Raw genomic sequence first — 11,748 nt, 5'->3', positions numbered from 1 at the left:
TGTCTTGTTACGCATATATGAGAAAGTTTCTTTAGAGTGTGTGTTCCGTGATTCATGGGGTATAACTGTCTTCAACTTTACTAGATAACACCCACTTGCTCTCAGAGGTTCATTCCACTTCTCCACATTCTCACCAACACTTGGGGTTATTAGAATTTTGTATTTTTTGCCAAATTGGATGTGTATAAAACGTATCTTGTTGTTTGTTTTTTTTTTACTATGTATTTTCCTAATTAACTGTAAGGTTGATTATATTCTCATATTTTTCTTGACTCTTTGGAGCTCTTAGCCTATGACCTGTCTGCTCTTATACTTTGGCCATTTCTGTGTTGCTTTTTCCTATTTGTGCAATCTATTACATTCTAGATATTAATGTTTTATTGGTTGTACATATTACAGATTACTTTTATATTTATTTTATTAATGCAATGAGTTTGGAATGTGGGGAGGGATGTGTATCAAAAACATGCACTTTCACCTTGATGAGAATTCTCTTGTCACTTCTATAGCACTTACTATGGGTCAAGTGTTTTTTATTTAAGCATTTTACAAATATTAACTCTTTTAATCTTGGTAACACCCATGAAGTAAGTGCTATCATTGTCCTATATTCTTTTTTTATTGTTGCTTTAACAAATAACAGCTTTATTGAGATATAATTCACATGCCATAAAACATACGCTTTTAAAATATGTACAAGTCAGTCGTTTTAGTATATGCACAAAGGTGTGCAATCAGTACTGCTAAGTGATTTCAGAACAAAGAATCCCACATCGAATTAGGAGTAACTCTCTATTTCCACTGAAGTCCCCAGTCCCAGGAGACCACGAATGTACTTTCTGCTTCTGTATTTTTGCCGATTCTGGGCATTCCCTATAGACAGACTCATACAATATGTGGCATTTTGTGTCTACTACTTTCATGTAGCATAATGTTTTCAGAGTTCATCCGTGTTGTAAAATGTATCAGCATTTCATTACTTTTTATTGCTGAATAATATCTGTTGTATGAAATACCACATTGTGTTTATCCCTTCATCAGCTTATGGACATTTGGATTGTTGTGCTCTTCGGCTACTACAAATAGTGCTACTTGAAACATTTGTGTACAAGTTTTTGTTTTGAAACATTTGTACAAGTTTGGACATTTGTTTTCAGTTGTTTTGGAGTGAAATTGCTGGGTCATAAAGCAACTCTATGTTTAACTTCTTGGGGAACTGCCAAAGTGTTTTCCAAAGCAGCTGCACCATTTTTTTCAAATTTCCACCAGCAATGTACACGTGTTCCAATGTTTCTACATTCTTCCAATACTTGTTATTGTCCATCCTGTTTTGAAGATAGCCATAGAGTGGGTATGAAGTGGTAACTCACTGTGGTTTTGATGTGCCTTTTCCTAATGACTAATAATAGTGAGCATCATTATATGTGCTATTGGCTATTTATAAATCTTCTTCGGAGAAAGATCTAGTCAAATCATTTTCCCATTTTAAATTGGGCTATTTCTCTTTTTGTTGTTGAGTTGCAAGTTTTTTACATGTCAGTTATCTCTATGTTAAAGATAAGGAAATTAGGTACAGGAAGGTTAAGTAACTTGTCTAAAGTCACACAGCTAGGAAGTAGCAGAGGTAGGATATGAAAGCAAGTAGTCTGGTCCTGGATGGAATCCATACTATTAACTTTTATGCTGTCCTGCCTCATAGTGTTGTTCATCCTATCTATGCGTTAGTGTGCTAAAATTATAATATTTTCTATAAGAAATAGAGTTACAGTTTAAGATTTGGGTTTTGGAAATATGTCATTATGAAAAGTCATGATGTTGGATGCCTTAAAATGTATTGCTCAAGAAATATTTTTATAATAGTAAAGGAAATAAACACATTTTCTCATATTTTATTACATGATTTCTTGACCTATGTTAATGTAACTTATAACCAAATTCAAATTTTGATTATCAGGAAAACTGGTACAAATTCTTAATCTTTTTTGGAAATAGGAATGGTATCTTATGTGTTTTACATATTTAACACATTGTTTGGCATGAAAGATGCTCAATAAATTAGCTTAAATATCTGAACACTATTACATGTATTGGATTTATGTAAAATTAATTTTATATACAGATATGTTAAATATTATCCTAAGCCAACAAATGTTTTCATATAAACATATACATTATTTATATAAATATATATTTTATTTTATTTATGTATTTATATAAAATAAATATATATTTTATTTTATTTATTTTATTTATTTTATTTTATTTATTAATTTGAGAGAGCACAAGCAGGGGAGAGGGGCAGGAGAGAGGAAAAAAAAATCTTAAGAGGGCTCTATGCTCAGCACAGAGCCTGGTACCAGAGCTCGATCCCATGACCCTGGAATCATGACCTGAGCTGAAATCAAGAGTCAGATGCTCAGCCAACTGAGTCACCCAGGTGCCCCTCAGTTTATATTCTGAAGTGATACAATATGTATGATCACTATATTTCTCTATTTTTAGATTTTATTTTAGAAAGAGTGCAAATGGTGGAGAGGGGCAGAGGGAGAGAGAAAGAATCCTAAGTAGGCTCCATGCTTAGCATGGAGCCAGACACAGGGCCCAATCCCACAACCCTGGGATGATGACCTGAGCCAAAATCAAGAGCCAAAATCAAAGAGCCAAAATCAAGAGCCAAAATCAATGGACTGAGCCACCTAGGACACCTTGATCATTATATTTCTTCAAAGTGAGCTTCAAAAGATAACTTTGGTTAGAGGTATACTTAAAATTGACTTGCAAAGTTGCCCAACAATTTAAATTTTGAAAATCTCTTCTACTAATGTCAATATCCACTGAAAATCAGAGAAAAAAACCCCAACTTACTGAATCATTATATCATCTGTCAGATTGAACTAACTGCATTTCATTTTTAAACACTTAATATGAGTTTGTGTATTCAACATTTGTAGTACGTACATGTTCAAACAAGACATGGCAATGTTTTCAGAAATAAGGGCATTACGAATTCATTATCTGCTACTTAGAAATTTGTCAAAATTTTTGGCTTCTACCATATCCCATGGCAGAACACCGGATGGGCAATGTTGGGCTCATAGCGAGTGTTTGTTGACTTGATTTTGCTATTTCTATTCATAAATAAGTGACTTGCTGGTAAGAAGTGTCTAACTTCTTCAGGTTTATATTTCTCTCAGGGAATGAAATTGTTTTTCTCCAATTGTTACTTAAAAAGAAATTCTTCTCTAAGCTTTAGTCCTAAATACATGCATTTAATAACACATGTACTTTTTGATGAATCATGAATATGTAATTATAATTTTTTCTTTTTGATACCTTATCAAAAAGGGCTTTATGTTAACATGATTGATTTCCTTTTCCTATACTCAAACTCACTGTCACTAAATTTTGAATTGACTATGTTCCATTCTGTCCATTCTTTAACCAGCATCCATATTCTGTTGACTTCAAAACTGTTATCTATAGCCTGACCTCTTCTCAGTTCTACACTTTGATGTCTATTTGACTTCGATAGGAGGTTTAATAAGCATCTCAAACTTGTGTCTAAAATAGAGTTCATGGGCACCCGGGTGGCTCAGTCAGCTGAGTGTCCGACTTCAGCTCAGGTCATGGTTTCACGGTTCTTGAGTTTGAGCCCCACATCTGTCACACTGCTGTCAGCACAGAACCTGCTTCGGATCCTCTGTCTCCTTCTCTCTGCCCTTCCCCTGCTTGCGCTCTCTCTCTCTCTCTCAAAAATAAATATTAAAAAAAATAGAGCTCTTGATGTCACCCTCAAACTTTGATCTTTCTATGGCCTTTCCCATCTTAGTAAATGTACTACCAATCATCACATTGCTCAGGGAAAAACTCTAGGGTCCATTTTGATTTTTCCCCTGTTTCTCATCATCTCAACCACTCTTATCAGCAAATTTTGTAGAATCAGCAGACTGCATCCTAAAAATAAGTCTTAAACCATTTGCTTTTGTCCATCTTATTGACACCCTGTTATTCTTAAGGACTCTCATCTGTCTCTTGCCTGGATTACTGCAGTACCTCCTAACAGGTCTCTAAGATACAACTTTTGCCCTCTTATATTCTCTTCTCCACAGCCAAAGTTGTGTTTTAACACTTTCAGAAATACATCTCTTCCATGTTTAAAAGCTTTGAATGGGGGCACCTGGGTGGCTCGGTCGGTTGAGCATCCAACTTCAACTCAGCGTCATGGTCTCATGGTTTGTGGGTCTGAGCCCCATGTCAGGCTCTGTGCTGACAGCACAGAGCTTGTCTGCTGCAGGAAATCTCTCTCCCTCCCTCTCTGCCCCTCCCCAACTTGTTCTCTCTCTCTCTCTCAAAAACAAACATTAAAGATTTTTTTTAAAAGATTAAAAAAATAAAAGTTTTGAATGATTTCCCATTGGTATTTAAAATAAAATCTGAATTTTTTACCCTCATCTAAGGATCCTTATATAATCTGGGGCCTGCCTATTTCACTTTAACTTCATCTGGTGCCACTGTCTCCCACTCATTCTAGTGCAATCACACCATTCTCGTTTGTATTCCACAAACATGTCGGCTTTTTCTTGCCTCAGAGCCTTTGCATTGCTGTTCTGTCTGCTAGACTGCTGCTGCTTTTGGCTTTTCAAACTGCCATAGTTTTCTCATCCTGCACCTCTCAGTTCAAACATTACTTCCTCATTTATTTCCTTCAAGTTTTTATAACAATCCATCTTGTTTATTTACTCACTTGTTATGACATGGTTTGTGTTCTCCATCTTGAATGTTGGCTCCATGGATAGAGAGCCTCTCTGTTTTATCCGCTGTAATCTCCTGTATCCTCAGTGCTTGTTGCTTCAATAATGACAGTTCAGGATATGCAGTTGAAAAGCTAGAATAAACCTACGCCACCTTGACAATTAGCAAAGGGGAATAAGTAATCGCAATAACCTTGATCTTGAATGAATCATGTCACCTTAAAAAGAAGCTATAGTTTTCTACAATGTTTTAAATGGACAAAATGAAGACTTAATTTCTTAAAACTCTAACGGCCTCCTCCCCTCCCCCCGTTTTAACCTGGATTGAACCTAAGTACATTGTTAGTGATCTATTTAGGATCAGAAGCTCTTAGAGCTGGAAAGGATGAAAAATATGTATTCATTTTACATAGGGGGTCAAAAATAAAGGAATTTTTCCCCTCACAGTCATAGAAGGAAAGGTACAGAACTTGTTTTGTCTTTATCATATGTTCTTTTTATTATACCAACAATCCATGTTCATTGGAAAATATGGTAAATTTTAAAACTTGAATTTATATCCCCTGAAATTCTATCTTTAAGAAATAACAACTATTAATATTTTATGGTATATCTTTCAGGAATTGCTTCTATGCATATTCAGTAATATAAATAAACCATGCAAATTTCAGGATTTGTTCTTATATATATTCACTAATATAAATAAGCCAATACAAATGTACATGTATATATGTGTATCTATCTATCTATCTATCATCTATCAAATCTATCATCAATATATCTATTTATCTATTCATTCTAAATAAATAGGTCTTCTTTCCTCACTTCATGGTATTGTAATATCTTTCTTTTCTGCCATTAAATATACAGCCAAATCCAAGGGTGACATTAAAAATTATTAATGATTACTGTTTCATGGACACCAAGCAATGAAAGGACAGACTGTAGCCCAAAGGTTTACGACTATGGCAGGCATAAGTCCTTTAATTGCTAGATCAGGAGGTGGGGCTGTGGTCATCCCAGAGGAGGGGCTGGCAGAGTAGGCACTGGATAGAAGGACCCAGGGCAGTCATACAAAACTGCAGCCAACAGAAACATTTGGCTGAACATTTCAGTATTTTCATAACTGGCTTATATTTGGGGGCAGCCAAGCCAAATATCAACTCTACATTCATCATTTTTAGTTATTGTATTTTGTTCCATGGTATGGTAGAGTAGCATTATGTACCACACCTGCCCCTCCCCCTTCCCCTATGAGGCAGCTATAGGAAGGAACATTGGTTGCCTCAGTTGCTGAGGGTGGCCCTTGGCTGACAGCCGGCACAGAAACAGAGACCTCAGTCCTACAGCTGCAAGGGGTTGAATTCTGCCAACAACCTAACGGAAGGTGGAAGCAGATTCTATTTTCTGGCAGATAAGGAGCCCAGCTCAGCAAACACCTTGACTTTGGCCTTCTGAGACCCAAAACAGAAAACCCAGCCACTCCAGCCTAGACTTTTGACCCGCAGAACTGTGAGGTTAATAAATGAGCATTGTTTTAAGCTGCTATATTTGTAGTAATTTATTACGGCAGCAATAGAAAACTAATATACCTAGTATGAAGGTACTATAAATTATTTGACCCATTATTTATTATTGGGAATTTAGGTTGAACCTAGGTATTATTTGTTTGTTCTTATGCTAGCATGAGAAAGTAACTTCAATAATAGCATTGTACTTTCATCATTTCTCACTTGTCTGATTATTTCCTGAGATAAATCCTTAGAAATGAAATTGTAGGGTCACAGAGTTTTTAAGAGCTTTGGTACATACTGTCACATCACTCTCAGATTTTTTTCTTTTCTTCTTCTTCTTTTTTTTTTTTTACAATTTGCATTTCTACACCCTTGTTTACTCACCATTGTAACACCAGTTATTTTTATTCTTTGTAATTTTTGATCATGTAATAGGCAAAATATTAGTATTACATTGTAATTTTAATTTGTATTTCTTTGAACACCAGCAGATGCAGAACATGTTTAAAAGTTTAGGGATTATAAAATGGGGATAAGCTTATTATTCTCTGATGCCAAATTTACTCAGCCTGGTGAATCCTAGATTGTCCAAGCAAATAATTATTGAGACTGTTAAAAGGAATTTTGAGGTAATTCACATATATATACTCAAAATCCAAAATTTTGGCCACAATAACCTAATGTAATTAAGTGCAATCTCATAAAGTTTATAGGTATGATTCTACAATGAACTGTTATTTCAGATAGAGGTTGAGATGTTAGATACAAAAGCAAGATGTTTGGAAAGAAAAGCAATTTTTAGTGGGGTAATAAATAAACCTACAGCATTTTATTTTATTTTATTTTATTTTATTTTATTTTTCAATATATGAAATTTATTGTCAAATTGGTTTCCATACAACACCCAGTGCTCATCCCAAAAGGTGCCCTCCTCAATACCCATCACCCACCCTCCCCTCCCTCCCACCCCCCATCAACCCTCAGTTTGTTCTCAGTTTTTAACAGTCTCTTATGCTTTGGCTCTCTCCCACTCTAACCTCTTTTTTTTTTTTTTCCTTCCCCTCCCCCATGGGTTTCTGTTACGTTTCTCAGGATCCACATAAGAGTGAAACCATATGGTATCTGTCTTTCTCTGTATGGTTTATTTCACTTAGCATCACACTCTCCAGTTCCATCCGCGTTGCTACAAAAGGCCATATTTCATTCTTTCTCATTGCCACGTAGTATTCCATTGTGTATATAAACCACAATTTCTTTATCCATTCATCAGTTGATGGACATTTAGGCTCTTTCCATAATTTGGCTATTGTTGAGAGTGCTGCTATAAACATTGGGGTACAAGTGCCCCTATGCATCAGTACTCCTGTATCCCTTGGGTAAATTCCTAGCAGTGCTATTGCTGGGTCATAGGGTAGGTCTATTTTTAATTTTCTGAGGCACCTCCACACTGCTTTCCAGAGCGGCTGCACCAATTTGCATTCCCACCAACAGTGCAAGAGGGTTCCCATTTCTCCACATCCTCTCCAGCATCTATAGTCTCCTGATTTGTTCATTTTGGCCACTCTGACTGGTGTGAGGTGATATCTGAGTGTGGTTTTGATTTGTATTTCCCTGATAAGGAGCAACGTTGAACATCTTTTCATGTGCCTGTTGGCCATCCGGATGTCTTCTTTAGAGAAGTGTCTATTCATGTTTTCTGTCCATTTCTTCACTGGGTTATTTGTTGTTCGGGTGTGGAGTTTGGTGAGCTCTTTATAGATTTTGGATACTAGCCCTTTGTCCGATATGTCATTTGCAAATATCTTTTCCCATTCCGTTGGTCGCCTTTTAGTTTTGTTGGTCGTTTCCTTTGCTGTGCAGAAGCTTTTTATCTTCATAAGGTCCCAGTAATTCATTTTTGCTTTTAATTCTCTTGCCTTTGGGGAGGCAAGAGTGTCGAGTAAGAGATTGCTACGGCTGAGGTCAGAGAGGTCTTTTCCTGCTTTCTCCTCTAGGGTTTTGATAGTTTCCTGTCTCACATTCAGGTCCTTTATCCATTTTGAGTTTATTTTTGTGAATGGTGTGAGAAAGTGGTCTAGTTTCAACCTTCTGCATGTTGCTGTCCAGTTCTCCCAGCACCATTTGTTAAAGAGACTGTCTTTTTTCCATTGGATGTTCTTTCCTCCTTTGTCAAAGGATGAGTTGGCCATACGTTTGTGGGTCTAGTTCTGGGGTTTCTATTCTATTCCATTGGTCTATGTGTCTGTTTTTGTGCCAATACCATGCTGTCTTCATGATTACAGCTTTGTAGCAGAGGCTAAAGTCTGGGATTGTGATGCCTCCTGCTTTGGTCTTCTTCTTCAAAATTACTTTGGCTATTCGGGGCCTTTTGTGCTTCCATATGAATTTTAGGATTGCTTGTTCTAGTTTCGAGAAGAATGCTGTGCAATTTTTATTGGGATTGCATTGAATGTGTAGATAGCTTTGGGTAGTATTGACATTTTGACAATATTTATTCTTCCAATCCATGGGCAGGGAATGTCTTTCCATTTCTTTATATCTTCTTCAATTACCTTCATAAGCTTTCTATAGTTTTCAGCATACAGATCTTTTACATCTTTGGTTAGATTTATTCCTAGGTATTTTATGCTTCTTGGTGCAATTGTGAATGGGATCAGTTTCTTTATTTGTCTTTCTGTTGCTTCATTGTTAGTGTATAAGAATGCAACTGATTTCTGTACATTGATTTTGTATCCTGCAACTTTGAATTCATGTATCAGTTCTAGCAGACTTTTGGTGGAGTCTATCGGATTTTCCATGTGTAATATCATGTCATCTGCAAAAAGCGAAAGCTTGACTTCATCTTTGCCAATTTTGATGCCTTTGATTTCCTGTTGTTGTCTGATTGCTGATGCTAAACTTCCAACACTATGTTAAACAACAGCGGTGAGAGTGAGCATCCCTGTCGTGTTCCTGATCTCAGGGAAAAAGCTCTCAGTTTGTCCCCGTTAAGGATGATGTTAGCTGTGGGCTTTTCATAAATGGCTTTTATGATGTCTAAGTATGTTCCTTCTATCCCGACTTTCTCAAGGGTTTTTATTAAGAAAGGGTGCTGGATTTTGTCAAAGGCCTTTTCTGCATCGATTGACAGGACCATATGGTTCTTCTCTTTTCTTTTATTAATGTGATGTATCACGTTGATTGATTTGCGAATGTTGAACCAGCCCTGAATCCCAGGAATGAATCTCACTTGATCATGGTGAATAATTCTTTTTATATGCTGTTGAATTCGATTTGCTAGTATCTTATTGAGAATTTTTGCATCCATATTCATCAGGGATATTGGCCTGTAGTTTCTTTTTTTATTGGGTCTCTGTCTGGTTTAGGAATCAAAGTAATACTGGCTTCATAGAATGAGTCTGGAAGTTTTCCTTCCCTTTCTATTTCTTGGAATAGCTTGAGAAGGATAGGTATTATCTCTGCTTTAAACGTCTGGTAGAACTCCCCTAGGAAGCCATCTGGTCCTGGACTCTTATTTGTTGGGAGATTTTTGATAACCGATTCAATTTCTTCGCTGGTTATGGGTCTGTTCAAGCTTTCTCTTTCCTCCTGATTGAGTTTTGGAAGAGTGTGGGTGTTTAGGAATTTGTCTATTTCTTCCAGGTTGTCCAATTTGTTGGCATATAATTTTTCATAGTATTCCCTGATACTTGTTTGTATCTCTGAGGGATTGGTTGTAATCATTCCATTTTCATTCATGATTTTATCTATTTGGGTCATCTCCCTTTTCTTCTTGAGAAGCCTGGCTAGAGGTTTGTTAATTTTGTTTATTTTTTCAAAAAACCAACTCTTGGTTTCGTTGATCTGCTCTACCATTTTTTTAGATTCTATATTGTTTATTTCTGCTCTGATCTTTATTATTTCCCTTCTTCTGCTGGGTTTACGCTGCCTTTGCTGTTCTGCTTCTATTTCCTTTAGGTGTGCTGTTAGATTTTGTATTTGGGATTTTTCTTGTTTCTTGAGATAGGCCTGGATTGCAATGTATTTTCCTTTCAGGACTGCCTTCGCTGCATCCCAAAGCGTCTGGATTGTTGTATTTTCATTTTCGTTTGTTTCCATATATTTTTTAATTTCTTCTCTAATTGCCTGGTTGACCCACTCATTCGTTAGTAGGGTGTTCTTTAACCTCCATGCTTTTGGAGGTTTTCCAGACTTTTTCCTGTGGTTGATTTCAAGCTTCATAGCATTGTGGTCTGAAAGTATGCATGGTATAATTTCAATTCTTGTAAACTTAGGAAGGGCTGTTTGTGACCCAGTATATGATCTATCTTGGAGAATGTTCCATGTGCACTCGAGAAGAAAGTATATTCTGTTGCTTTGGGATGCAGAGTTCTAAATATATCTGTCAAGTCCATCTGATCCAATGTATCATTCAGGGCCCTTGTTTCTTTATTGACCGTGTGTCTAGATGATCTATCTATTTCTGTAAGTGGAGTGTTAAAGTCCCCTGCAATTACCACATTCTTATCAATAAGGTTGCTCATGTTTATCAGTAATTGTTTTATATATTTGGGGGCTCCGGTATTCGGCGCATAGACATTTATAATTGTTAGCTCTTCCTGATGGATAGACCCTGTAATTATTATATAATGCCCTTCTTCATCTCTTGTTACAGCCTTTAATTTAAAGTCTAGTTTGTCTGATATAAGTATGGCTACTCCAGCTTTCCTTTGGCTTCCAGGAGCATGATAAATAGTTCTCCATCCCCTCACTCTCAATCTAAAGGTGTCCTTAGGTCTAAAATGAGTCTCTTGTAGACAGCAAATAGATGGGTCTTGTTTTTTTATCCATTCTGATACCCTATGTCTTTTGGTTGGCGCATTTAATCCATTTACATTCAGTGTTATTATAGAAAGATATGGGTTTAGAGTCATTGTGATGTCTGTATGTTTTATGCTTGTAGTGATGTCTCTGGTACTTTGTCTCACAGGATCCCCCTTAGGATCTCTTGTAGGGCTGGTTTAGTGGTGACGAATTACTTCAGTTTTTGTTTGTTTGGGAAGACCTTTATCTCTCCTTCTATTCTAAATGACAGACTTGCTGGATAAAGGATTCTCGGCTGCATATTTTTTCTGTTTAGTACACTGAAGATCTCATGCCAATCCTTTCTGGCCTGCCAAGTTTCAAAAGAGAGATCAGTCACGAGTCTTATAGGTCTCCCTTTATATGTGAGGGCACGTTTATCCCTTGCTGCTTTCAGAATTTTCTCTTTATCCTTGTATTTTGCCAGTTTCACTATGACATGTCATGCAGAAGATTGATTCAAGTTACATCTGAAGGGAGTTCTCTGTGCCTCTTGGATTTCAATGCCTTTTTCCTTCCCCAGTTCAGGGAAGTTCTCAGCTATAATTTCTTCAAGTACCTTTCCCTCTCTCTTCCTCCTCTGGGATACCAATTATGCGTATATTATTTCTTTTTAGTGTATCACTTAGTTCTCTAATTTT

Source organism: Panthera tigris, chromosome B1 (assembly GCF_018350195.1).
Source record: "Panthera tigris isolate Pti1 chromosome B1, P.tigris_Pti1_mat1.1, whole genome shotgun sequence".
Lineage (NCBI taxonomy): Eukaryota > Metazoa > Chordata > Mammalia > Carnivora > Felidae > Panthera > Panthera tigris.
Note: the sequence above shows the minus strand (reverse complement) of the source record.